General features: G+C 47.1%; 1 protein-coding gene across 2 annotated transcripts in view; it reads left to right on the forward strand.

Annotated features, from left to right (window-relative positions):
* The first annotated feature begins 342 nt into the window (after positions 1-342).
* smpx (small muscle protein X-linked) overlaps positions 343-26,057 on the forward strand; it is a 43,121-nt gene continuing 17,406 nt past the window's right edge. The window contains exon 1 of one of the 2 annotated variants that reach the window (XM_031836486.1): positions 343-451. The gene's annotated coding sequence lies outside the window, so the exon portion shown is untranslated. Of the gene's footprint in view, positions 452-2,193; positions 2,326-26,057 lie in introns of those variants that run through there. The other variant, XR_004211777.1, reaches the window with a different exon arrangement.

The following is a 26,057-nucleotide window of genomic DNA, read 5'->3' on the forward strand; positions in this document are numbered from 1 at the left end:
GAAGGCTAGGGAGCTGGCTCTATCATGGTTGAGTCTAGAGAGACAAGGAGAGAGGAGAAACAGAAGGAGAGGGAGAAAGGGAGGGAGTTAGTAAGTTTACCTGTTGAGAGAGGGAGAAGCCAGGGAGAGAGAAAGACAGAGAGTTATTAGTTAGTTTACCTGTTGAGAGAGGGAGAAGCCAGGGAGAGAGAGTTAATATGCCTGATCCACCTTCTATTAGTCGTTAATGTCTGGCATCTTGTGACGTTCTCGTGACAATTTACACCACTGTCTTGTAATGTTAAATCAACTGTTCATGTTTCATGTGTCTCTTCTAGTTGTTGTCATTCTATAATCCCAGAGTTTCATTTTGGGGCGGAGCTTTGTGTCTGAGAGCCAACCACACAGAGCAGAATCAGGTCAGTCTGCTGGAGAGGACCTGAAAAAAACCAGGCACAGAGCACAGCAGGAGGTAAGAGACCTGACACACACACACACAAATACCCCCGTAAACACTGTGTGTGTGTGTGTGTGTGTGTGTGTGTGTGTGTGTGTGTGTGTGTGTGTGTGTGTGTGTGTCTGTCTGTCTGTCTGTCTGTCTGTCTGTCTGTCTGTCTGTCTGTCTGTCTGTCTGTCTGTCTGTCTGTCTGTCTGTCTGTCTGTCTGTCTGTCTGTCTGTCTGTCTGTCTGTCTGTCTGTCTGTCTGTCTGTCTGTCTGTCTGTCTGTCCTGTCTGTCTGTCTGTCTGTCCTGTCCTGTCTGTCTGTCTGTCTGTCTGTCTGTCTGTCTGTCTGTCTGTCTGTCTGTCTGTCTGTCTGTCTGTCTGTCTGTCTGTCTGTCTGTCTGTCTGTCCTGTCTGTCGTCTGTCTGTCTGTCTGTCTGTCCTGTCTGTCTGTCTGTCCTGTCCTGCTGTCTGTCTGTCTGTCTGTCTGTCTGTCTGTCTGTCTGTCTGTCTGTCTGTCTGTCTGTCTGTCTGTCTGTCTGTCTCTGTCTGTCTGTCTGTCTGTCTGTCTGTCTGTCTGTCTGTCTGTCTGTCTGTCTGTCTGTCTGTCTGTCTGTCTGTCTGTCTGTCTGTCCTGTCTGTCTGTCTGTCTGTCTGTCTGTCTGTCTGTCTGTCTGTCTGTCTGTCTGTCTGTCTGTCTGTCTGTCTGTCTGTCTGTCTGTCTGTCTGTCTGTCTGTCTGTCTGTCTGTCTGTCTGTCTGTCTGTCTGTCTGTCTGTCTGTCTGTCTGTCTGTCTGTCTGTCTGTCTGTCTGTCTGTCTGTCTGTCTGTCTGTCTGTCTGTCTGTCTGTCTGTCTGTCTGTCTGTCTGTCTGTCTGTCTGTCTGTCTGTCTGTCTGTCTGTCTGTCTGTCTGTCTGTCTGTCTGTCTGTCTGTCTGTCTGTCTTCTGTCTGTCTGTCTGTCTGTCTGTCTGTCTGTCTGTCTGTCTGTCTGTCTGTCTGTCTGTCTGTCTGTCTGTCTGTCTGTCTGTCTGTCTGTCTGTCTGTCTGTCTGTCTGTCTGTCTGTCTGTCTGTCTGTCTGTCTGTCTGTCTGTCTGTCTGTCTGTCTGTCTGTCTGTCTGTCTGTCTGTCTGTCTGTCTGTCTGTCTGTCTGTCTGTCTGTCTGTCTGTCTGTCTGTCTGTCTGTCTGTCTGTCTGTCTGTCTGTCTGTCTGTCTGTCTGTCTGTCTGTCTGTCTGTCTGTCTGTCTGTCTGTCTGTCTGTTGTGTGTGTGTGTGTGTGTGTGTGTGCTACTCAGAATAGAAATAGGGCAATGCCATTTTATATTTAGGTAAAATATTTGCTTGAACATGTTAGGTCCATTCACTGTCAGACCTTACTCAGTAGTTAACTTTGAGAGGAGGACATGTTTGAATGAGGATTGTGTGTTTATGAGTATATGCTTGTGTGCATGAGTGTGTGTGTCTCTGTGTGTCCATCTGTGTGAGTGCGAGTTTTTTGTATATGTGAGTGTGTGTGTATCTATGTTTGTGAGTGTGTGTATCTATTTTGTGAGTGTGTGTGTGTATATGTGTGAGTGTGTATGTATCTATGTTTGTGAGTGTGTGTATCTATTTTGTGAGTGTATATGTGTGTATGTGTGAGTGTGTGTGTGAACAGAAAGCAGGTCCCCTCTGTGTATTTCTCTGCTATTTATAGTTAGAACAAATCCCAGATATGGGAAGAATCTGAGAGAGAGAGAGAAAGAGAGAGAGAGAGAGAGAGCGAGAGAGAGAGAGAGAGAGAGAGAGAGAGAGAGAGAGAGAGAACTGATATCAAAAGTTAGAGGTTACAGGAAGAGAGAGAGATAAAGGTCAACTAAAGGTAACTGGGATCAAACATCAGAGAGGTTACTGTTACATCAACAGGTAAGAGACTCAGAGGAATACGTGTGTGTGTCTCCCTCGCTCTGTGCGTGGAAAGCTATCTTGATGTCCAGAGCCTTGTACTACGAATCAGGTCTGAGGAGTTAGTGAGGTAACTTTGGTCAACTCTGAGTTCAACTCAGGTTAACCGGTACCATGAAAGTGGCTGACCTTTTAGCCAGCTATGGCAACAAGTCCTTCAGAACTAACCTGCTCTGAAGCAGGCTAACTCCATTTATCCTAAATGAAGTGTTTGAGCCACGAGTTGAGGACAAATGAAATTAGATTCTCTCCCTCTAGCAATGATTGTGTCATCATCCCCCTCATTTGAGGAAGACTACTTATTTAATATTTTACTAATCAAATGTTTTTTTATGTAAAATATTATCATTAAAATACAGACACATTTAGTAAGGACAGAATGCATTTGAAACTTCACGCACAGTAAAACTTCTGTATGACTTAATGCAATTATTTTATCAATAGGAGATGGATTAAAGTTGCATGTGCATTGGTAACCACAACAAAGACGGCATTAATGAGTAGTAATAAAATAAAGGCACTTCTAAAAGCCTATTTTCAACCACAGGCTGCTGAATTTGCAAAGATTTCATTTAATTTCATCTTTCATTTGAATTTTATTTCTATCGATGTTTCAGCATTTTCTCAATGACTAGTTTGACTATGTGCAACATGCATGTGCAGTTACAAGCTTTTTGGAGTTAGTGGTAGGCAGACAAGCAATATCCAAGCATTGTAGTACGGATGAAGCCTGAGCTGGAATGTGAAGCTAACTGATCCTGGCTAGATTTCTTTGTAGTATACCCCTCTGGTAGGTTCTGACTGAGATCATCATCATCATTATTATTATTCATATTATTACATTCATTTGAACAGGGACAATGTATATACTGAACAAAATTAGAAATGCAGCATGCAACCATTTCTAAGATTTGACTGAGTTACAGGAAATCAGTCAATTTAAAAACATTTATTAGGCCCTAATCTATGGATTTTACATTACTGGGAATACAGACATGCATCTGTTGGTCCCAGATACCTTAAAGAAAAGGTAGGGGCGATTAGAAAACCAGTCAGTATCTGGTGTGACCACCATGTGCCTCATGCAGTCTCCTTGACATAAAGTTTATCAGGCTGTTGATTGTGGCCTGTGGAATGTTGTCCCTCTTCACGCTGTCGTACACGTCAATCCAGAGCATCCCATTTTTTATTTAACCTTGATTTAACTAGGCAAGTCAGTTAAGTACAAATTCTTATTTACAATGACCGCCTACACCGGCCAAACCCGGACGACGCTGGGCCAATTGTGCCGCCGCGCTATGGAACTCCCAATCACGTCCGGTTGTGATACAGCCTTGTCTCGTCACAGTCTCTCTGTGAATTCAAGTTGCCATCAATAAAATGTTATTCTATTTGTTGTCTGCAGCTTATGTCTGCCCCATACCAAAACCCTACCTCCACCATGGGGCACGTTGTGTGGGCGAGCAAAACTGCTCGCCCACACGACGTCATACACATCTGTCATCTGCCCTGTACAGTCAAAACCAGGTTCTGTGAAGAACACACTTCTCCAGCGTGCCAGTGGCCATCGAAGGTGAGCATTTGCCCACTGAAGAAGGTTACGACGCAGACCTGGTGAGGACGACAAGCACACAGATGAGCTTCCCTGAGATGGTTTTTGACAGTTTGTGCAGAAATGAATTGGTTGTGCAAACCAATACCTACCCTCACCACCTGGCGGCGGCCCATCAGGAAGTCCAGTACCCAGCTGCACAGGGCGGGGTCGAGACCCAGGGTCTCGAGCTTGATGACGAGTTTGGAGGGTACTATGGTGTTAAATGCTGAGCTGTAGTCGATGAACAGCAATCTTACATAGGAATTCCTCTTGTCCAGATGGGTTAGGGCAGTGTGTAGTGTGGTTGAGATTGCATTGTCTGTGGAGCTATTTGGGCGGTAAGCAAATTGGAGTGGGTCTAGGGTGTCAGGTAGGGTGGAGGTGATATGGTCCTTGACTAGTCTCTCAAAGCACTTCATGATGACGGAAGTGAGTGCTACGGGGCGGTAGTCGTTTAGCTCAGTTACCTTAGCATTCTTGGGAACAGGAACAATGGTGGCCCTCTTGAAGCATGTGGGAACAGCAGACTGGGATAAGGATTGATTGAATATGTCCGTAAACACACCAGCCAGCTGGTCTGCGCATGCTCTGAGGGCGCGGCTGGGGATGCCGTCTGGGCCTGCAGCCTTGCGAGGGTTAACACGTTTAAATGTTTTACTCACGTTGGCTGCAGTGAAGGAGAGTCCCGTGTCAGTGGCACTGTACTGTCTTCAAAGCGGGCAAAAAAGTTATTTAGTCTGCCTGGGAGCAAGACATCCTGGTCTGTGACGGGGCTGGTTTTCTTTTTGTAATCCGTGATTGACTGTAGACCCTGCCACATACCTCTTGTGTCTGAGCCGTTGAATTGCGACTCTACTTTGTCTCTATACTGACTCTAAGCTTGTTTGATTGCCTTGCGGAGGGAATAGTTACACTGTTTGTATTCGGTCATGTTTCCGGTCACATTGCCCTGATTAAAAGTAGTGAAGCTTTCAGTTTCACGCAAATGCTGCCATCAATCCACAGTTTCTGGTTTGGGAATGTTTTAATCGTTACTATGGGAACAACATCTTCAATGCAAGTTCTAATGAACTCGCACACCGAATCAGCGTATTCGTCAATGTTGTTGTTTGCCGCAAAGCGGAACATATCCCAGTCCGGCCTCAGCGCGGGAGCTTCTTGTTTTAGCTTCTGTCTATAGGCAGGGAGCAACAAAATGGAGCAGGCCTTGGACAAGGGCGTTAGCCACTATAGCCACTCCGGTGTGTCCGGTGCAAAGATCCAGAGCTTACAGCAGGAATCCAGTGATGTAGTGGAGAAAAGCAGTCCGAATAGCAGTTCTTAATAAGTACGACGCAACACGGAGTGCCCTGATACAGCCCTTAGCCGTGGTATATTGGCAATATACCAATACATTGATGGGAAAGCACTAGTTTGCTGGCACCATAATTTATGTTTATACTTTTGCGGCAGTACTGTTGTTTTGGAAATCACTATGTAAATAAACACCCTTGCACGGAAGTGCTTTTGCAACTCCACCATTTGTAGAGTTTAAATTTAGTATAGACTTAAGTTACAATTATGTTTTTTCAGTTTAGCCTTCTGGCCTACAATACACAACAAATACCATGTGTATCTTTCACTATAGAAAACCATGTGTATCTTTTACTATAGAAAACCATGTGTATCTTTCACTATAGAATACCATGTATCACTATTGAATACTGCTATAATCAGTTGTAAATCATTTTATGAACTTTAACACACTTTTAGTAGCTACTAGGATGTGAAAAAACTTGTATGACCTCTTTTATATAATCAATATATCTCTGTCATAGCTCCGAGTCACACAACACACAACTCTCTCTCTCTCTCTCTCTCTCTCATACACACACACACACACACACACAGATATTACCATTCTTACATAGCTGCATCTGTTTTTAATGTGGATTTAATGTAGCATGATATTTGAAAATGGACAGTGTGATGTGGATCTGGTATGTGTGTGTGAGGGATCAGTGGGGTGTTAGGGGGCAGCTGTCCTGTCCTCCCCACTCAAGGCTCTCTGTCTGGGTATATATATTATATCCACGTCCTGGAGTGTGTGTGTGTGTGTGTGTGTGTTAGAGCAGCAAAGCTCCATGTTGTGTAAACAACACCCTGGTTACGGTAACCAAGGCCTGCTGGGCTATATATATCGAACCCTTTACCTTGAGAGAGAGACAGAGAGAGTGATACTGGCTAGCTAGCTAACAGACTACTGAGATAGAATAGCTTCAACGCTAGCTAACAGGCATAGCCCACAGGTTAGCCAGCTAGTCATTGTGATAGCATAGCCCACAGGCTAGCCAGGTAGTGATTGTTATAGCATAGTCCACATGTTAGCCAGCTAGTGATTGTGATAACATAGCCCGCAGGTTAGCCAGCAAGACATTGGGATAGCATAGCCCACAGTTTAGTTTTGTCATTGTGATAGCATAGCCCACAGGTTAGCTAGATAGTGATTGTGATAGCATAGCCCACAGTTTAGTTTAGTCATTGTGATAGCATAGCCCACAGGTTAGCTAGATAGTGATTGTGATAGCATAACCCACAGGTTAGCCGGCTAGCGATTGTGATAGCATAGCCCACAGGTTAGCCAGCTAGTGATTGTGATAGCATAGCCCGCAGGCTAGCCGGCAAGACATTGTGATAGCATAGCCCACAGGTTTGCAGGTGTAACAGTATAACTTTAGACCGTCCCTTTGCCCATACCGGGGCGCGAACCAGGGACCCTCTGCACACATCAACAACAGTCACCCACGAAGCATCGTTACCCATCGCTCCACAAAAGCCACGGCCCTTGCAGATTAAGGGGAACTACTACTTCAAGGTCTCAGAACAAGTGACGTCACCGATTGAAACGCTATTTAGCACGCACCACCGCTAACTAAGCTAGCCGTTTCACATCCGTACCACTCACCCCCCTTTTGACCTCCTCCTTTTCCGCAGCAACCAGTGATCCGGGTCACGGCACCAACGTAACAGTATAACTTTAGACCGTCCCCTCGCCCATACCCGGGCGCGAACCAGGGACCCTCTGCACACATCAACAACATTCACCCACGAAGCATCGTTACCCATCACTCCACAAAAGCCGCGGCCCTTGCAGAGCAAGGGGAACTACTACTTCAAGGTCTCAGAGCAAGTGACGTCACCGATATTTAGCGCGCACCACCGCTAACTAAGCTAGCCGTTTCACATCCGTTACACAAGCAAGACATTGTGATAGCATAAAGGGGAAAGGGGGATACCTATACATAACCCTGCTTAGCCAGCTAGCACTCAACAACTCTAGAGATTATATGAAGTAGTTGACTGAGGGTTGAATGTGTTTCAAACAACAGTCGAGACAACAGACCAGACAACCAGACCAGACAACAGACCAGGGCCCGGTTGAATAAAGCATCTTGTTTCCATTAAGATTTACCTTAAAGAATACTTTCCCCTTACCTGGGGGGATTGTTTAAGGGTGTTGCATACAGGCATGTAGGGGGCAGCAGGTAGCCTAGCCGGTTAGAGAGGTGAGCCAGCAAATGGAGGGTTGCCAGTTTGAATCCAGGGTCCGACGGGAAAAATCTGATGGTAAATGAGCTGGCAAACGGAGGGTTGCTGGTGTCAAATTCTAGAGGCCATTGCCTGCCGTTGTGCCCTTGAGCAAGGCGCTTAACCCAGGGCCATCCCGCCCATTAGGCAGGATTGGGCGGCCGCTTAGAGCAGCAGATTGATGAGGGAGGCATTTTCTGTGCTAAACTGACCAACAACACAAAATTCTTCCCCAAAACAATGATAACTTCTTTCAGCAAGTGGCATATGGGCTATTAAGGTGAGCATGATAAGCAGTACCCACTATGCCAATGGCAGGGGCACAAAATATGTATCGTGTTCATGCCCAGTGATCCTCTCCATGGTACTGTTGAAGAGACAGCCCTGTGGCGCTCCACCAACACTCCGTCAAAGTCATGTAACATTAATAATGTAGCCTGTATGGAAGAAAGAGTATATTGCCTCTGTGGACTTTTCTGTAGCCTACAGGGCGACCAAATTTATGACAATCTCATGAGACACTCACTCACCAAGATGGCGCCGATAGACTTGGCAGCTCTGTTTCTAGCTGCTAAGCAACTTTGCACTATTTGTACAGTATATTTGCAGTATTTTACATTATTAGCCTAGAATGTTTTTTGCGTTATTACATACAGCCGGAAATAACTTTTGGATATTAGAGCGATAGTAACTCACCAGCAATCCAACCAGAAATACGACTTTCACAATTGAATCCAACGCTTACGAGTATATTACTCTATAATGTTCAGTCCCTGGACGATAAAGTAGACCACCTCAGGGCGAAGATCTCCTTCCAGAGAGACATCAGGGACTTTAACATACTCTGTTTCACGGAATCACGGCTCTCTCCAGCTATACTGTCTCGTCCAAACAGCCAGCTGGGTTCTCAGTACATCGTGCAGACAGGAATAAATAACCTTTCTTGGAAAAAGAAAGGCTGACATGTCTGTTTCTTGATAAACTACTTATGCTGTGATTGTGGTAATTCAAGTCCATTTGTTCACCCAACCTAGAATACCTCACAATCAAATGTTGACTGTATTACCTCCCAAGAGAATTCTCTTCGGTTATCGTCATAGCCGTGTATATCCCCCCTCAAGCCGATACCACGACGGCCCTCAAGTAACTACACTGGACTTTGCTCAAACTGGAAAACACATATTCTGAGGACGCATTTATTGTAGCTGGCGACTTTAACAAAGCAAATCTGAGGAAAACGCTACCGAAGTTCAACACGTTGCCTGTAGTACCCGCACTTCAAAAACTCTCAACCGTTGATACTCACCCTTCTGGGATGACTACAAGGCCCTCCCCCGCCCTCACTTCAGCAAATCAGATCACAACTCCATTCTGCTCCTCCCTTCATATAGGCAGAAACTCAAACAGGAAGTACCCATGCTAAGGTCTACTCAACACTGGACTGACCAATCAGGATCCATGCTTCAAGATTGTTTTGAGCACGTGGACTGGGATATGTTCTGTGTTGCCTCTGAGAATAACATTGACGTATACACTGACACTGTGACTGATTTCATCAAGAAGTGTATAAGGATGGTGATCCCACTGTGATTTTTAATCCTACCCAAACCAAAAACCATGGACAGATGGAAGCATTCGCGCAAAACTGAATGCACGAACCACCACATTTAACCACGGCAAGGTGATTGGGAATATGGTTTAATACAAACAGTGCACTCTGTAATGTAACGAAAAAAGGAAAAAGTCAGTACAGAGACAAGGCAGAGTCGCAATTCAGTGTCTCAGACACGAGACGTATGTGTCAGGGACTCCAGGCAATCCCGGATTACAAAGGGAAAACCAGCCATGTTGCGAACACCGACATCTTGTCGGGCTGTATCACTACCTGGTATGGCAACTGCACCATCTGCAACCGCAGGGCTCTCCAGAGGGTGGTGCGGTATGCCCAACGCATCACTGGGGGCACACTGCCTGCCCTCTAGGACATCACAGGAAGGCCAAAAAGATCATCAAGTACATCAACCACCTGAGCCACAGCCTGTTCATCCCTTTATTAAGGCAATGTCAGTACAGGTGAATCAAAGCTGGGACCGAGAGACTGAAAAACAGCCTCTATCTCAAGGCCATCAAACTGTTAAATAGCCATCACTAGCCGACCTCCTACCCAGTACCCTTCCCGACTACCACCCGGTTACTCAACCTTGCACCTTAGAATCTGCTGTACATAGACAGCGGCCACTGGTCACTTTAATAATGTTTACATACTGTTGTACTAATTTCATATGTACAGTGCCTTGCGAAAGTATTCGGCCCCGTTGAACTTTGCGACCTTTTGCCACATTTCAGGCTTCAAACATAAAGATACAAAACTGTATTTTTTGGTGAAGAATCAACAACAAGTGGGACACAATCATGAAGTGGAACGACATTTATTGGATATTTAAAACTTTTTTAACAAATTAAAAAACTGAAAAATTGGGTGTGCAAAATTATTCAGCCCCCTTAAGTTAATACTTTGTAGCGCCACCTTTTGCTGCGATTACAGCTGTAAGTCGCTTGGGGTATGTCTCTATCAGTTTTGCACATCGAGAGACTGAATTTTTCCCATTCCTCCTTGCAAAACAGCTCGAGCTCAGTGAGGTTGGATGGAGAGCATTTGTGAACAGCTGTTTTCAGTTCTTTCCACAGATTCTCGATTGGATTCAGGTCTGGACTTTGACTTGGCCAATCTAACACCTGGATATGTTTATTTTTGAACCATTCCATTGTAGATTTTGCTTTATGTTTTGGATCATTGTCTTGTTGGAAGACAAATCTCCGTCCCAGTCTCAGGTCTTTTGCAGACTCCATCAGGTTTTCTTCCAGAATGGTCCTGTATTTGGCTCCATCCATCTTCCCATCAATTTTAACCATCTTCCCTGTCCCTGCTGAAGAAAAGCAGGCCCAAACCATGATGCTGCCACCACCATGTTTGACAGTGGGGATGGTGTGTTCAGGGTGATGAGCTGTGTTGCTTTTACGCCAAACATAACGTTTTGCATTGTTGCCAAAAAGTTCAATTTTGGTTTCATCTGACCAGAGCACCTTCTTCCACATGTTTGGTTTGTCTCCCAGGTGGCTTGTGGCAAACTTTAAACAACACTTGTTATGGATATCTTTAAGAAATGGCTTTCTTCTTGCCAGTCTTCCATAAAGGCCAGATTTGTGCAATATACGACTGATTGTTGTCCTATGGACAGAGTCTCCCACCTCAGCTATAGATCTCTGCAGTTCATCCAGAGTGATCATGGGCCTCTGATCAGTCTTCTCCTTGTATGAGCTGAAAGTTTAGAGGGACGGCCAGGTCTTGGTAGATTTGCAGTGGTCTGATAGTCCTTCCATTTCAATATTATCGCTTGCACAGTGCTCCTTGGGATGTTTAAAGCTTGGGAAATATTTTTGTATCTTTTTGTATTTTTGTATTTAAACTTCTTCACAACAGTATCTCGGACCTGCCTGGTGTGTTCCTTGTTCTTCATGATGCTCTCTGCGCTTTAAACGGACCTCTGAGACTATCACAGTGCAGGTGCATTTATACAGAGACTTGATTACACACAGGTGGATTGTATTTATCATCATTAGTCATTTAGGTCAACATTGGATCATTCAGAGATCCTCACTGAACTTCTGGAGAGAGTTTGCTGCACTGAAAGTAAAGGGGCTGAATAATTTTGCACGCCCAATTTTTCAGTTTTTGATTTGTTAAAAAAGTTTGAAATATCCAATAAATGTCATTCCACTTCATGATTGTGTCCCACTTGTTGGTGATTCTTCACAAAAAAATACAGTGTTATATCTTTATGTTTGAAGCCTGAAATGTGGCAAAAGGTCGCAAAGTTCAAGGGGGCAGAATACTTTCGCAAGGCACTGTATATACTGTATTCTAAATCAAATCAAATCAAATTTTATTTGTCACATACACATGGTTAGCAGATGTTAATGCGAGTGTAGCGAAATGCTTGTGCTTCTAGTTCCGACAATGCAGTAATAACCAACAAGTAATCTAACTAACAATTCCAAAACTACTGTCTTATACACAGTGTAAGGGGATAAAGAATAAGTAAGTAACATTATATAAGGTAGCATTGTTTAAAGTGGCTAGTGATATATTTACATAATTTCCCATCAATTCCCATTATTAAAGTGTCATTGTCAGTGTGTTGGCAGCAGCCACTCAATGTTAGTGGTGGCTGTTTAACAGTCTGATGGCCTTGAGATAGAAGCTGTTTTTCAGTCTCTCGGTCCCTGCTTTGATGCACCTGTACTGAACTCGCCTTCTGGATGATAGCGGGGTGAACAGGCAGTGGCTCGGGTGGTTGATGTCCTTGATGATCTTTATGGCCTTCCTGTAACATCGGGTGGTGTAGGTGTCCTGGAGGGCAGGTAGTTTGCCCCCGGTGATGCGTTGTGCAGACTTCACTACACTCTGGAGAGCCTTACGGTTGAGGGCGGAGCAGTTGCCGTACCAGGCGGTGATACAGCCCGCCGGGATGCTCTCGATTGTGCATCTGTAGAAGTTTGTGAGTGCTTTTGGTGACAAGCCGAATTTCTTCAGCCTCCTGAGGTTGAAGAGGCGCTGCTGCGCCTTCTTCAGGATGCTGTCTGTGTGAGTGGACCAATTCAGTTTGTCTGTGATGTGTATGCCGAGGAACTTAAAACTCTCCACTACTGTTCCATCGATGTGGATAGGGGGGTGTTCCCTCTGCTGTTTCCTGAAGTCCACAATCATCTCCTTAGTTTTGTTGACGTTGAGTGTGAGGTTATTTTCCTGACACCACACTCCGAGGGCCCTCACCTCCTCCCTGTAGGCCGTCTCGTCGTTGTTGGTAATCAAGCCTACCACTGTTGTGTCGTCCGCAAACTTGATGATTGAGTTGGAGGCGTGCGTGTCCACGCAGTCGTGGGTGAACAGGGAGTACAGGAGAGGGCTCAGAACGCACCCTTGTGGGGCCCCAGTGTTGAGGATCAGCGGGGAGGAGATGATGTTGCCTACCCTCACCACCTGGGGGCGGCCCGTCAGGAAGTCCAGTACCCAGTTGCACAGGGCGGGGTCGAGACCCAGGGTCTCGAGCTTGATGACGAGTTTGGAGGGTACTATGGTGTTGAATGCCGAGCTGTAGTCGATGAACAGCATTCTCACATAGGTATTCCTCTTGTCCAGATGGGTTAGGGCAGTGTGCAGTGTGGTTGAGATTGCATTGTCTGTGGAGCTATTTGGGCGGTAAGCAAATTAGAGTGGGTCTAGGGTGTCAGGTAGGGTGGAGGTGATATGGTCCTTGACTAGTCTCTCAAAGCACTTCATGATGACGGAAGTGAGTGCTACGGGGCGGTAGTCGTTTAGCTCAGTTACCTTAGCTTTCTTGGGAACAGGAACAATGGTGGCCTTCTTGAAGCATGTGGGAACAGCAGACTGGTATAGGGATTGATTGAATATGTCCATAAACACACCGGCCAGCTGGTCTGCGCATGCTCTGAGGGCATGGCTGGGGATGCCGTCTGGGCCTGCAGCCTTGCGAGGGTTAACACGTTTAAATGTCTTACTCACCTCGGCTGTAGTGAAGGAGAGACCGCATGTTTTCGTTGCAGGCCGTGTCAGTGGCACTGTATTGTCCTCAAAGCGGGCAAAAGAGTTATTTAGTCTGCCTGGGAGCAAGACATCCTGGTCCGTGACTGGGCTGGATTTCTTCCTGTAGTCCGTGATTGACTGTAGACCCTGCCACATGCCTCTTGTGTCTGAGCCGTTGAATTGAGATTCTACTTTGTCTCTGTACTGACGCTTAGCTTGTTTGATAGCCTTGCGGAGGGAATAGCTGCACTGTTTGTATTCGGTCATGTTACCAGACACCTTGCCCTGATTAAAAGCAGTGGTTTGCGCTTTCAGTTTCACACGAATGCTGCCATCAATCCACGGTTTCTGGTTAGGAAATGTTTTAATCGTTGCTATGGGAACGACATCTTCAACGCACGTTCTAATGAACTCGCACACCGAATCAGCGTATTCGTCAATATTGTTATCTGACGCAATACGAAACATGTCCCAGTCCACGTGATGGAAGCAGTCTTGGAGTGTGGAGTCAGCTTGGTCGGACCAGCGTTGGACAGACCTCAGCGTGGGAGCCTCTTGTTTTAGTTTCTGTCTGTAGGCAGGGATCAACAAAATGGAGTCGTGGTCAGCTTTTCCGAAAGGGGGGCGGGGCAGGGCCTTATATGCGTCGCGGAAGTTTGAGTAACAATGATCCAAGGTCTTTCCACCCCTGGTTGCGCAATCGATATGCTGATAAAATTTAGGGAGTCTTGTTTTCAGATTAGCCTTGTTAAAATCCCCAGCTACAATGAATGCAGCCTCCGGATAAATCGTTTCCAGTTTGCAGAGAGTTAAATAAAGTTCGTTCAGAGGCATCGATGTGTCTGCTTGGGGGGGGATATATACGGCTGTGATTATAATCGAAGAGAATTCTCTTGGTAGATAATGCGGTCTACATTTGATTGTGAGGAATTCTAAATCAGGTGAACAGAAGGATTTGAGTTCCTGTATGTTTCTTTCATCACACCATGTCACGTTAGCCATAAGGCATACGCCCCCGCCCCTCTTCTTACCAGAGAGATGTTTGTTTCTGTCGGCGCGATGCGTGGAGAAACCCGTTGGCTGCACCGCCTCGGATAGCGTCTCTCCAGTGAGCCATGTTTCCGTGAAGCAAAGAACGTTACAGTCTCTGATGTCCCTCTGGAATGCTACCCTTGCTCGGATTTCATCAACCTTGTTGTCAAGAGACTGGACATTGGCAAGAAGAATGCTAGGGAGTGGTGCACGGTGTGCCCGTCTCCGGAGTCTGACCAGAAGACCGCCTCGTTTCCCTCTTTTTCGGAGTCGTTTTTTTTGGGTCGCTGCATGGGATCCACTCCGTTGTCCTGTTTGTAAGGCAGAACACAGGATCCGCGTCGCGAAAAACATATTCTTGGTCGTACTGATGGTGAGTTGACGCTGATCTTATATTCAGTAGTTCTTCTCGACTGTATGTAATGAAACCTAAGATGACCTGGGGTACTAATGTAAGAAATAACACGTAAAAAAACAAAAAAACTGCATAGTTTCCTAGGAACGCGAAGCGAGGCGGCCATCTCTGTCGGCGCCGGAAGTATTCTAGTCAATAGGCCATCCTATTTAACTATTGCTGTATATATACTATCACATATATATACTATTCTATAAATATACTAAATATCATATCCACATACTGTCCATGACTATACATCCCATCACATATATATATGTATATAACCCAATATATATATATATATTGTATATATATATATATATTGTATGTATGTATATATATATATATATATATATATATATATACTGTACTTATACTCTGGACTCTGACATTGCTCATCCTTATATTTATCTATTTCTTAATTCCATTCATTCACTTTTAGTTTTGTGTGTGTTGTTGTGAATTGTTAGTTATTACTGCACTGTTGGAGCTAGAAACATAAGCATTTCGCTACTCCCACAATAATCTGCTAAATATGTGTATGTGATAAAATGTGATTTAATTTTTTTTTTTTTTTTACATCACACTTGATTTCGATCAAATAGCTTAAATGGCGTCCTATCAAATCAGAATACTCTTTGATGTGAATATGAATGAAAATATCCTAAAAATAGGACAGGTAAAGGTAAAATGGACAACAACCTATGGAATCAAATTAGGCTACTCACAACTGCTGTCCGGGAGTTTCACTTAGTAGGATATATTGCCAATATAATTTGTCATTTCAAATCTGTATTTGTTCATTTCTGAGCTGATCGTGTTGAAGAAGAACATGCTAACTGCATTTTCCAAGAAAATGCGACGCCTGACAACATGGGTAGCTGAGATAGGCAGCGAGTGAGTTTCAATTTTGTAGAAGCTTATGTACAATTTATCCTACCATTTCTACCAAAATTTGAGGAATGCGAGAGCACCAGCCTCTGCCATATGGACACATTGATTCACAGTGAGCCATTGCGGTAAAGAAATGAGCACATGGAACGTGGAGATCACAGCAGTAGGCCTATAAATCAAATCAAAGTGTATTGGTCGTGTACACAGATTTGCAGATGTTATCACAGGTGCAGCTAAATGCTTGTGCAGCAATAATACACAGAAAGCAATACAATACAATACACACATAATCCAAAAGAAAAAAGAAAGAAATTAAGATCAGAATATCAGAACGTGCAATGTCAGAGTTCGGAATATAATGTATACTCAGTATCCAGTTTATTAGGTACACAGCCCCAGACAGGCATCGAGGCATTCAATTGCTGTTCCATTGAACGTTAGACTGGGTAAAAAGAGTTATCTAAGAGATTTTGAGCGTGATATGATTGACGGTGCCAGGCACGCCAGTTCCAGTGTCTCAGAAATGTCCGGCCTCCTGGGCTTTTCATGCACGACAGTGCAATGTTTCTACAACTTGATTAGAGTCCACCAGTGGTAAATTCACTTGATTGGACAAGATTTGGAAAGGCACACACCTGTCTATATAAAGTCCCACAGTTGAAAGTGCACGTCAGAGCAAAAACCAAGCCATGGGGTCGAAGGAATTGTCCGTAGAGCACCGAGACAGGATTTTGTTGAGGCACAGAATTGGGGAAGGGTACCAAAAAATGTCTGCAGCATTGAAGGTCCCCAAGAACACAGCAGCCTTCATCATTCTTAAATGGAAGAAGTTTGGAACCACCAAGACTCTTCCTAGTCCTGGTCGCCCAGCCGAACTGAGCAATTGGTTGAGAAGGGCCTTGGTCAGGGATGTGACCAAGAACTGATGGTCACTCAGACAGAGCTCTAGAGTTCCTCTGTGGAGATGGGAGAACCTTCCAGAAGGACAACCACCTCTGCAGCACTCCACCAATCAGGCCTTTATGGTAGAGTGGCCAGATGGAAGGCACTCCTTAGTAGAAGGCACATGACAGCCGGTTGGAGTTTGTCAAAAGGCACCTAAAGACTTGAAGACCATGAGAAACAAGATTCTCTGGTCTGATGAAACCAAGATTGAGCTCTTTGGCCTGAATGCCAAGTGTCACGTCTGGAGGAAACCTGTCACCTTTCCTACGTTGAGGCATGGTGGTGGCAGCATCATGCTGTGTGGATGTTTTTCAGCTGCAAGGACTGGGAGACTAGTCAGGATCGATGGAAAGATGAATGAAGCCCTAAGGACCTCAGACTAGGGTGAAGGTTCACCTTCTAACAGGACAACGACCCTAAGCGCGCAGCTAAGACAGTGCAGGAGTGACTTCGGGACAAGTCTCTGAATGTTCTTGAGTGGCCCAGCCAGAGCCCAGACTTGAGCCAGAGCCCAGACTTGAACCCGATCTAACATCTCTAAAGAGACTTGAAATTAGCTGTGCAGATACGCTCCCCATCCAACCTGACAGAGCTTGAGAGGATCTGCAGAGAAGAATGGGAGAAACTTCCCAAATACAGGTATGCCAAGCTTGTAGCGTCATACCCAAGAAGACTTGATTGAGGCTGCAATCGTTGCCAAAGGTGCTTCAATAAAGTACTGAGTAAAGTCAAATCAAATCAAATCAAATTTATTTATATAGCCCTTCGTACATCAGCTGATATCTCAAAGTGCTGTACAGAAACCCAGCCTAAAACCCCAAACAGCAAGCAATGCAGGTGTAGAAGCACGGTGGCTAGGAAAAACTCCCTAGAAAGGCCAATACCTAGGAAGAAACCTAGAGAGGAACCAGGCTATGTGGGGTGGCCAGTCCTCTTCTGGCTGTGCCGGGTGGAGATTATAACAGAACATGGCCAAGATGTTCAAATGTTCATAAATGACCAGCATGGTCGAATAATAATAAGGCAGAACAGTTGAAACTGGAGCAGCAGCACAGTCAGGTGGAAGTTGAAACTGGAGCAGCAGCATGGCCAGGTGGACTGGGGACAGCAAGGAGTCATCATGTCAGGTAGTCCTGGGGCATGGTCCTAGGGCTCAGGTCAGTTGAAACTGGAACAGCAGCATGGCCAGGTGGACTGGGGACAGCAAGGAGTCATCATGTCAGGTAGTCCTGGGGCATGGTCCTAGGGCTCAGGTCCTCCGAGAGAGAGAAAGAAAGAGAGAAGGAGAGAATTAGAGAACGCACACTTAGATTCACACAGGACACCGAATAGGACAGGAGAAGTACTCCAGATATAACAAACTGACCCCAGCCCCCCGACACAATAACTACTGCAGCATAAATACTGGAGGCTGAGACAGGAGAAGTACTCCAGATATAACAAACTGACCCTAGCCTCCCGACACATAAACTACTGCAGCATAAATACTGGAGGCTGAGACAGGAGAAGTACTCCAGATATAACAAACTGACCCCAGCCCCCCGACACATAAACTACTGCAGCATAAATACTGGAGGCTGAATACTTGTGTAAAAGTGTTATTTAAGTTTTTTATTTGTAATACTTTTGCTGCAATTTCTAAAAACCTATTTTTGCTTTGTTGTTATGGGGTATTGTGTGTAGATTGATGAGGGGGAAATTTATGTAATCCATTTTAGAATAAGGCTGTAACGTAATTATTTGGGGGGAAAGATCTAGGGGTCTGAATACTTTCCGAATGCGCTGTAGATAATAAACAAAAGTGAAATAAACAATGAAAAATGAACACAAACTCATAAAAGTTCCAAAGGAATAGAGACATTTATAATGTCATATTATGGCTATAAACAGTGTTTTAACGATAGTAGTTAATTAAAGTACAAAAGGGAAAATAAATAAACACAAATATGCGCTGTATTTACAATCTTTACACCACTCCATTTCATAAATATGGGTTGTATTTAACATGGTGTTTGTTCTCCACTGGTTGCCCGTTTTTGTGGCAACAGGTCACAAATATTGCTGTTGGGATGACACACTGTGGTATTTCACCCAGTAGATATGGGAGTTTATCAAAATTGGATTTGTTTTCGAAATTCTATGCGGGCCTACGTAATCTAAGGGAAATATGTGTCTCTAATATGGTCATACATTTGGCAGGAGGTTAGGTAGTGCAGCTTAGTTTCCACCTCATTTGTGGGCAGTGTGCACAAAGCCTGTCTTCTCTTGAGAGCCAGGACTGATGCTCTCAATAGCAAGGCTATAGCAAGGCTATGCTCACTGAATCTGTACGGGGTCAGGTATTCTGCCACTATGTACTCTCTGTTTAGGGCCAAATAGCATTCTGCTCAGATTTTTTGTTAATTCTTTCCAATGTGTCAAGTAATTATCTTTTTGTTTTCTCATGATTTGGTTGTGTATAATTGTGTTGCTGTCCTGGGACTCTGTGAGGTCTGTTTGTTTATGAACAGAACCCCAGGTAATGTCCAGGTAATGTCTCTGTAGGTGACGGCTTTGTTATGGAAGGTTTGGGAATCGCTTCCATTTAGCTGGTTATAGAATTTTGATCATTAGCAAGTATCCCTAAAATTCTGCTCTGCATGCATTGCTTGGGGTTTTAAGTTGTACACATAATCTTTTTGCAGAATTCTACATGCAGTCTCAATTTTGTAAATTATTGTTTGTGACCAGACCCCAGACCTCACAACCATAAAGGACAATGGGTTCTATAACTGATTCAAGTCATTTTAGCCCAGATCCTAATTGGTATGTCAAATTTGATGTTCCTTTTGATGGCATAGAAGGCCCTTCTTGGTCACTCAGATCGTTCACAGCTTTGTGGAAGTTACCTGTGCCGATGTTTAGGCAGAGGTATGTATAGTTATTTATGTGCTCTAGGGCAACGGTGTCTACATGGAATTTGTATTTAAGGTCCTGGCAACTGAACTTTACTTGGAACACCATTATTTTTGTCTTACTGACATTTACTGTCAGGGCCCAGGTCTGACAGATTCTATGCAGAAGGTCTAGGTGGTGCTGTTGGTCCTCCTTGGTTGGAGACAGAAGCACCAGATCATCAGCAAACAGTAGATATTTGATATTTGATTTTAGTATACACTTGCAAATTCCACGCATATGAGGAAGCAGCATCACAGGCAGCCCAGATCTTTATTCCATTGGTTTTAGATGGTATGTACTGCCTGAAGGGGCAGCGGCCCCTAAATGGCATAAGCTGTCATCAACAGTAACGTTGGGCCCAGAGTTGTAAAACAGGGGAAAGTGGTCCACCCACTTGTCCCACACTGATCTGATTGCAGCTAGCTTGTCTCTCTGCTGTCGAACTGGTGCATCGGTTATCGAAGTGGATATTCCTGGAAATAATGTGGAAGTTTTCCAGACATTGTTGCATGGAAAAGTCATTTTCCAGTTCCTGCATCCCACAGGGATTCTGTGGATTCCCCATTGGATCTGAAAACACCAGCAAGGATTAGAACCCCAAAGTATGCATGTTAATGAGTTTGGTCCTTCTCCTTCCATCTCTCTCCAAAAACACGCCTTCCCTCCAAAATAGTGCAGAATGATTTTCTGGATGGTGTCTGGGATGAACATTTCAAAAGAAGACTTTATGTCCTGCACATGAGTACCGCCATCTGTGTCGGCCCTGGTTGTATCCTTATCACATTGGCAACTGAGGGGGGGTTCATTCCTGGGCAAGAAGACCATTACATTTCAAAACGTTTTGACATGCATCCATAATTCTCCTCCTGCAGACTGCTGATGAGCTGGTCCTGGGGCTGGCTGAGGGTCGACCTCATCCTCTTCTTCCAACTCACTGTCAGACTCCGAATGAACATAGACACAATCCTCATATTCTGAAAATTCTTCATCCTCCTTCCACACTGGCTTCTCTCTCTGCATATTTTTTTTTTACTCTAAGGCCCTCTAAGCAGAGCTAATTTTTTTGCCATACTGATTGATTGGGATAAGGAGCCACACATGCAAAGCTATTTATTTGTTGTGTCCCTCCCTCAATTTGCACCTGGCAGGGGTAGAGTTTGGGAAAATACAGATTTTTTTTACAATGTATCCAGGGAGATGGACAGGTTCTTGGTGAAAAGCGGGAGACAGGCAGGGAGATGGACAGGTTCTTGGTGAAAAGCGGGAGACAGGCAGGGAGATGGACAGGTTCTTGGTGAAAAGCGGGAGACAGGCAGGGAGATGGACAGGTTCTTGGTGAAAAGCGGGAGACAGGCAGGGAGATGGACAGGTTCTTGGTGAAAAGCGGGAGACAGGCAGGGAGATGGACAGGTTCTTGGTGAAAAGCGGGAGACAGGCCAGGGAGATGGACAGGTTCTTGGTGAAAAGCGGGAGACAGGCAGCGAGATGGACAGGTTCTTGGTGAAAAGCGGGAGACAGGCAGGGAGATGGACAGGTTCTTGGTGAAAAGCGGGAGACAGGCAGGGAGATGGACAGGTTCTTGGTGAAAAGCGGGAGACAGGCAGGGAGATGGACAGGTTCTTGGTGAAAAGCGGGAGACAGGCAGGGAGATGGACAGGTTCTTGGTGAAAAGCGGGAGACAGGCAGGGAGATGGACAGGTTCTTGGTGAAAAGCGGGAGACAGGCAGGGAGATGGACAGGTTCTTGGTGAAAAGCGGGAGACAGGCAGGGAGATGGACAGGTTCTTGGTGAAAAGCGGGAGACAGGCAGGGAGATGGACAGGTTCTTGGTGAAAAGCGGGAGACAGGCAGGGAGATGGACAGGTTCTTGGTGAAAGCGGGAGACAGGCAGGGAGATGGACAGGTTCTTGGTGAAAAGCGGGAGACAGGCAGGGAGATGGACAGGTTCTTGGTGAAAAGCGGGAGACAGGCAGGGAGATGGACAGGTTCTTGGTGAAAAGCGGGAGACAGGCAGGGAGATGGACAGGTTCTTGGTGAAAAGCGGGAGACAGGCAGGGAGATGGACAGGTTCTTGGTGAAAAGCGGGAGACAGGCAGGGAGATGGACAGGTTCTTGGTGAAAAGCGGGAGACAGGCAGGGAGATGGACAGGTTCTTGGTGAAAAGCGGGAGACAGGCAGGGAGATGGACAGGTTCTTGGTGAAAAGCGGGAGACAGGCAGGGAGATGGACAGGTTCTTGGTGAAAAGCGGGAGACAGGCAGGGAGATGGACAGGTTCTTGGTGAAAAGCGGGAGACAGGCAGGGAGATGGACAGGTTCTTGGTGAAAAGCGGGAGACAGGCAGGGAGATGGACAGGTTCTTGGTGAAAAGCGGGAGACAGGCAGGGAGATGGACAGGTTCTTGGTGAAAAGCGGGAGACAGGCAGGGAGATGGACAGGTTCTTGGTGAAAAGCGGGAGACAGGCAGGGAGATGGACAGGTTCTTGGTGAAAAGCGGGGAGACAGGCAGGGAGATGGACAGGTTCTTGGTGAAAAGCGGGAGACAGGCAGGGAGATGGACAGGTTCTTGGTGAAAAGCGGGAGACAGGCAGGGAGATGGGACAGGTTCTTGGTGAAAAGCGGGAGACAGGCAGGGAGATGGACAGGTTCTTGGTGAAAAGCGGGAGACAGGCAGGGAGATGGACAGGTTCTTGGTGAAAAGCGGGAGACAGGCAGGGAGATGGACAGGTTCTTGGTGAAAAGCGGGAGACAGGCAGGGAGATGGACAGGTTCTTGGTGAAAGCGGGAGACAGGCAGGGAGATGGACAGGTTCTTGGTGAAAAGCGGGAGACAGGCAGGGAGATGGACAGGTTCTTGGTGAAAAGCGGGAGACAGGCAGGGAGATGGACAGGTTCTTGGTGAAAGCGGGAGACAGGCAGGGAGATGGACAGGTTCTTGGTGAAAAGCGGGAGACAGGCAGGGAGATGACAGGTTCTTGGTGAAAAGCGGGAGACAGGCAGGGAGATGGACAGGTTCTTGGTGAAAAGCGGGAGACAGGCAGGGAGATGGACAGGTTCTTGGTGAAAAGCGGGAGACAGGCAGGGAGATGGACAGGTTCTTGGTGAAAAGCGGGAGACAGGCAGGGAGATGGACAGGTTCTTGGTGAAAAGCGGGAGACAGGCAGGGAGATGGACAGGTTCTTGGTGAAAAGCGGGAGACAGGCAGGGAGATGGACAGGTTCTTGGTGAAAAGCGGGAGACAGGCAGGGAGATGGACAGGTTCTGGTGAAAAGCGGGAGACGGGCAGCGAGATGGACAGGTTCTTGGTGAAAAGCGGGAGACAGGCAGGGAGATGGACAGGTTCTTGGTGAAAAGCGGGAGACAGGCAGGGAGATGGACAGGTTCTTGGTGAAAAGCGGGAGACAGGCAGGGAGATGGACAGGTTCTTGGTGAAAAGCGGGAGACAGGCAGGGAGATGGACAGGTTCTTGGTGAAAAGCGGGAGACAGGCAGGGAGATGGACAGGTTCTTGGTGAAAAGCGGGAGACAGGCAGGGAGATGGACAGGTTCTTGGTGAAAAGCGGGAGACGGGCAGCGAGATGGACAGGTTCTTGGTGAAAAGCGGGAGACAGGCAGGGAGATGGACAGGTTCTTGGTGAAAAGCGGGAGACAGGCAGGGAGATGGACAGGTTCTTGGTGAAAAGCGGGAGACAGGCAGGGAGATGGACAGGTTCTTGGTGAAAAGCGGGAGACAGGCAGGGAGATGGACAGGTTCTTGGTGAAAAGCGGGAGACAGGCAGGGAGATGGACAGGTTCTTGGTGAAAAGCGGGAGACAGGCAGGGAGATGGACAGGTTCTTGGTGAAAAGCGGGAGACAGGCAGGGAGATGGACAGGTTCTTGGTGAAAAGCGGGAGACAGGCAGGGAGATGGACAGGTTCTTGGTGAAAAGCGGGAGACAGGCAGGGAGATGGACAGGTTCTTGGTGAAAAGCGGGAGACAGGCAGGGAGATGGACAGGTTCTTGGTGAAAAGCGGGAGACAGGCAGGGAGATGGACAGGTTCTTGGTGAAAAGCGGGAGACAGGCAGGGAGATGGACAGGTTCTTGGTGAAAAGCGGGAGACAGGCAGGGAGATGGACAGGTTCTTGGTGAAAAGCGGGAGACAGGCAGGGAGATGGACAGGTTCTTGGTGAAAAGCGGGAGACAGGCAGGGAGATGGACAGGTTCTTGGTGAAAAGCGGGAGACAGGCAGGAGATGGACAGGTTCTTGGTGAAAAGCGGGAGACAGGCAGGGAGATGGACAGGTTCTTGGTGAAAAGCGGGAGACAGGCAGGGAGATGGACAGGTTCTTGGTGAAAAGCGGGAGACCGGCAGGGAGATGGACAGGTTCTTGGTGAAAAGCGGGAGACAGGCAGGGAGATGGACAGGTTCTTGGTGAAAAGCGGGAGACAGGCAGGGAGATGGACAGGTTCTTGGTGAAAAGCGGGAGACAGGCAGGGAGATGGACAGGTTCTTGGTGAAAAGCGGGAGACAGGCAGGGAGATGGACAGGTTCTTGGTGAAAAGCGGGAGACAGGCAGGGAGATGGACAGGTTCTTGGTGAAAAGCGGGAGACAGGCAGGGAGATGGACAGGTTCTTGGTGAAAAGCGGGAGACAGGCAGGGAGATGGACAGGTTCTTGGTGAAAAGCGGGAGACAGGCAGGGAGATGGACAGGTTCTTGGTGAAAAGCGGGAGACAGGCAGGGAGATGGACAGGTTCTTGGTGAAAAGCGGGGAGACAGGCAGGGAGATGGACAGGTTCTTGGTGAAAAGCGGGAGACAGGCAGGGAGATGGACAGGTTCTTGGTGAAAAGCGGGAGGTGGAGGGGAGACAGGCAGGGAGATGGACAGGTTCTTGGTGAAAAGCGGGAGACAGGCAGGGAGATGGACAGGTTCTGGTGAAAAGCGGGAGACAGGCAGGGAGATGGACAGGTTCTTGGTGAAAAGCGGGAGACAGGCAGGGAGATGGACAGGTTCTTGGTGAAAAGCGGGAGACAGGCAGGGAGATGGACAGGTTCTTGGTGAAAAGCGGGAGACAGGCAGGGAGATGGACAGGTTCTTGGTGAAAAGCGGGAGACAGGCAGGGAGATGGACAGGTTCTTGGTGAAAAGCGGGAGACAGGCAGGGAGATGGACAGGTTCTTGGTGAAAGCGGGAGACAGGCAGGGAGATGGACAGGTTCTTGGTGAAAAAGCGGGAGACAGGCAGGGAGATGGACAGGTTCTTGGTGAAAAGCGGGAGACAGGCAGGGAGATGGACAGGTTCTTGGTGAAAAGCGGGAGACAGGCAGGGAGATGGACAGGTTCTTGGTGAAAAGCGGGAGACAGGCAGGGAGATGACAGGTTCTTGGTGAAAAGCGGGAGACAGGCAGGGAGATGGACAGGTTCTTGGTGAAAAGCGGGAGACAGGCAGGGAGATGGACAGGTTCTTGGTGAAAAGCGGGAGACAGGCAGGGAGATGGACAGGTTCTTGGTGAAAAGCGGGAGACAGGCAGGGAGATGGACAGGTTCTTGGTGAAAAGCGGGAGACAGGCAGGGAGATGGACAGGTTCTTGGTGAAAAGCGGGAGACAGGCAGGGAGATGGACAGGTTCTTGGTGGAAAGCGGGAGACAGGCAGGGAGATGGACAGGTTCTTGGTGAAAAGCGGGAGACAGGCAGGGAGATGGACAGGTTCTTGGTGAAAAGCGGGAGACAGGCAGGGAGATGGACAGGTTCTTGGTGAAAAAGCGGGAGACAGGCAGGGAGATGGACAGGTTCTTGGTGAAAAGCGGGAGACAGGCAGGGAGATGGACAGGTTCTTGGTGAAAAGCGGGAGACAGGCAGGGAGATGGACAGGTTCTTGGTGAAAAGCGGGAGACAGGCAGGGAGATGGACAGGTTCTTGGTGAAAAGCGGGAGACAGGCAGGGAGATGGACAGGTTCTTGGTGAAAAGCGGGAGACAGGCAGGGAGATGGACAGGTTCTTGGTGAAAAGCGGGAGACAGGCAGGGAGATGGACAGGTTCTTGGTGAAAGCGGGAGACAGGCAGGGAGATGGACAGGTTCTTGGTGAAAGCGGGAGACAGGCAGGGAGATGGACAGGTTCTTGGTGAAAAGCGGGAGACAGGCAGGGAGATGGACAGGTTCTTGGTGAAAAGCGGGAGACAGGCAGGGAGATGGACAGGTTCTTGGTGAAAAGCGGGAGACAGGCAGGGAGATGGACAGGTTCTTGGTGAAAAGCGGGAGACAGGCAGGGAGATGGACAGGTTCTTGGTGAAAAGCGGGAGACAGGCAGGGAGATGGACAGGTTCTTGGTGAAAAGCGGGAGACAGGCAGGGAGATGGACAGGTTCTTGGTGAAAAGCGGGAGACAGGCAGGGAGATGGACAGGTTCTTGGTGAAAAGCGGGAGACAGGCAGGGAGATGGACAGGTTCTTGGTGAAAAGCGGGAGACAGGCAGGGAGATGGACAGGTTCTTGGTGAAAAGCGGGAGACAGGCAGGGAGATGGACAGGTTCTTGGTGAAAAGCGGGAGACAGGCAGGGAGATGGACAGGTTCTTGGTGAAAAGCGGGAGACAGGCAGGGAGATGGACAGGTTCTTGGTGAAAAGCGGGAGACAGGCAGGGAGATGGACAGGTTCTTGGTGAAAAGGGAGACAGCAGGGAGATGGACAGGTTCTGGTGAAAGGGGAGCAGGCAGGGAGATGGACAGGTTCTTGGTGAAAAGCGGGAGACA

The sequence above is a fragment of the Oncorhynchus kisutch genome, linkage group LG11 (genome assembly GCF_002021735.2).
Source record: "Oncorhynchus kisutch isolate 150728-3 linkage group LG11, Okis_V2, whole genome shotgun sequence".
Lineage (NCBI taxonomy): Eukaryota > Metazoa > Chordata > Actinopteri > Salmoniformes > Salmonidae > Oncorhynchus > Oncorhynchus kisutch.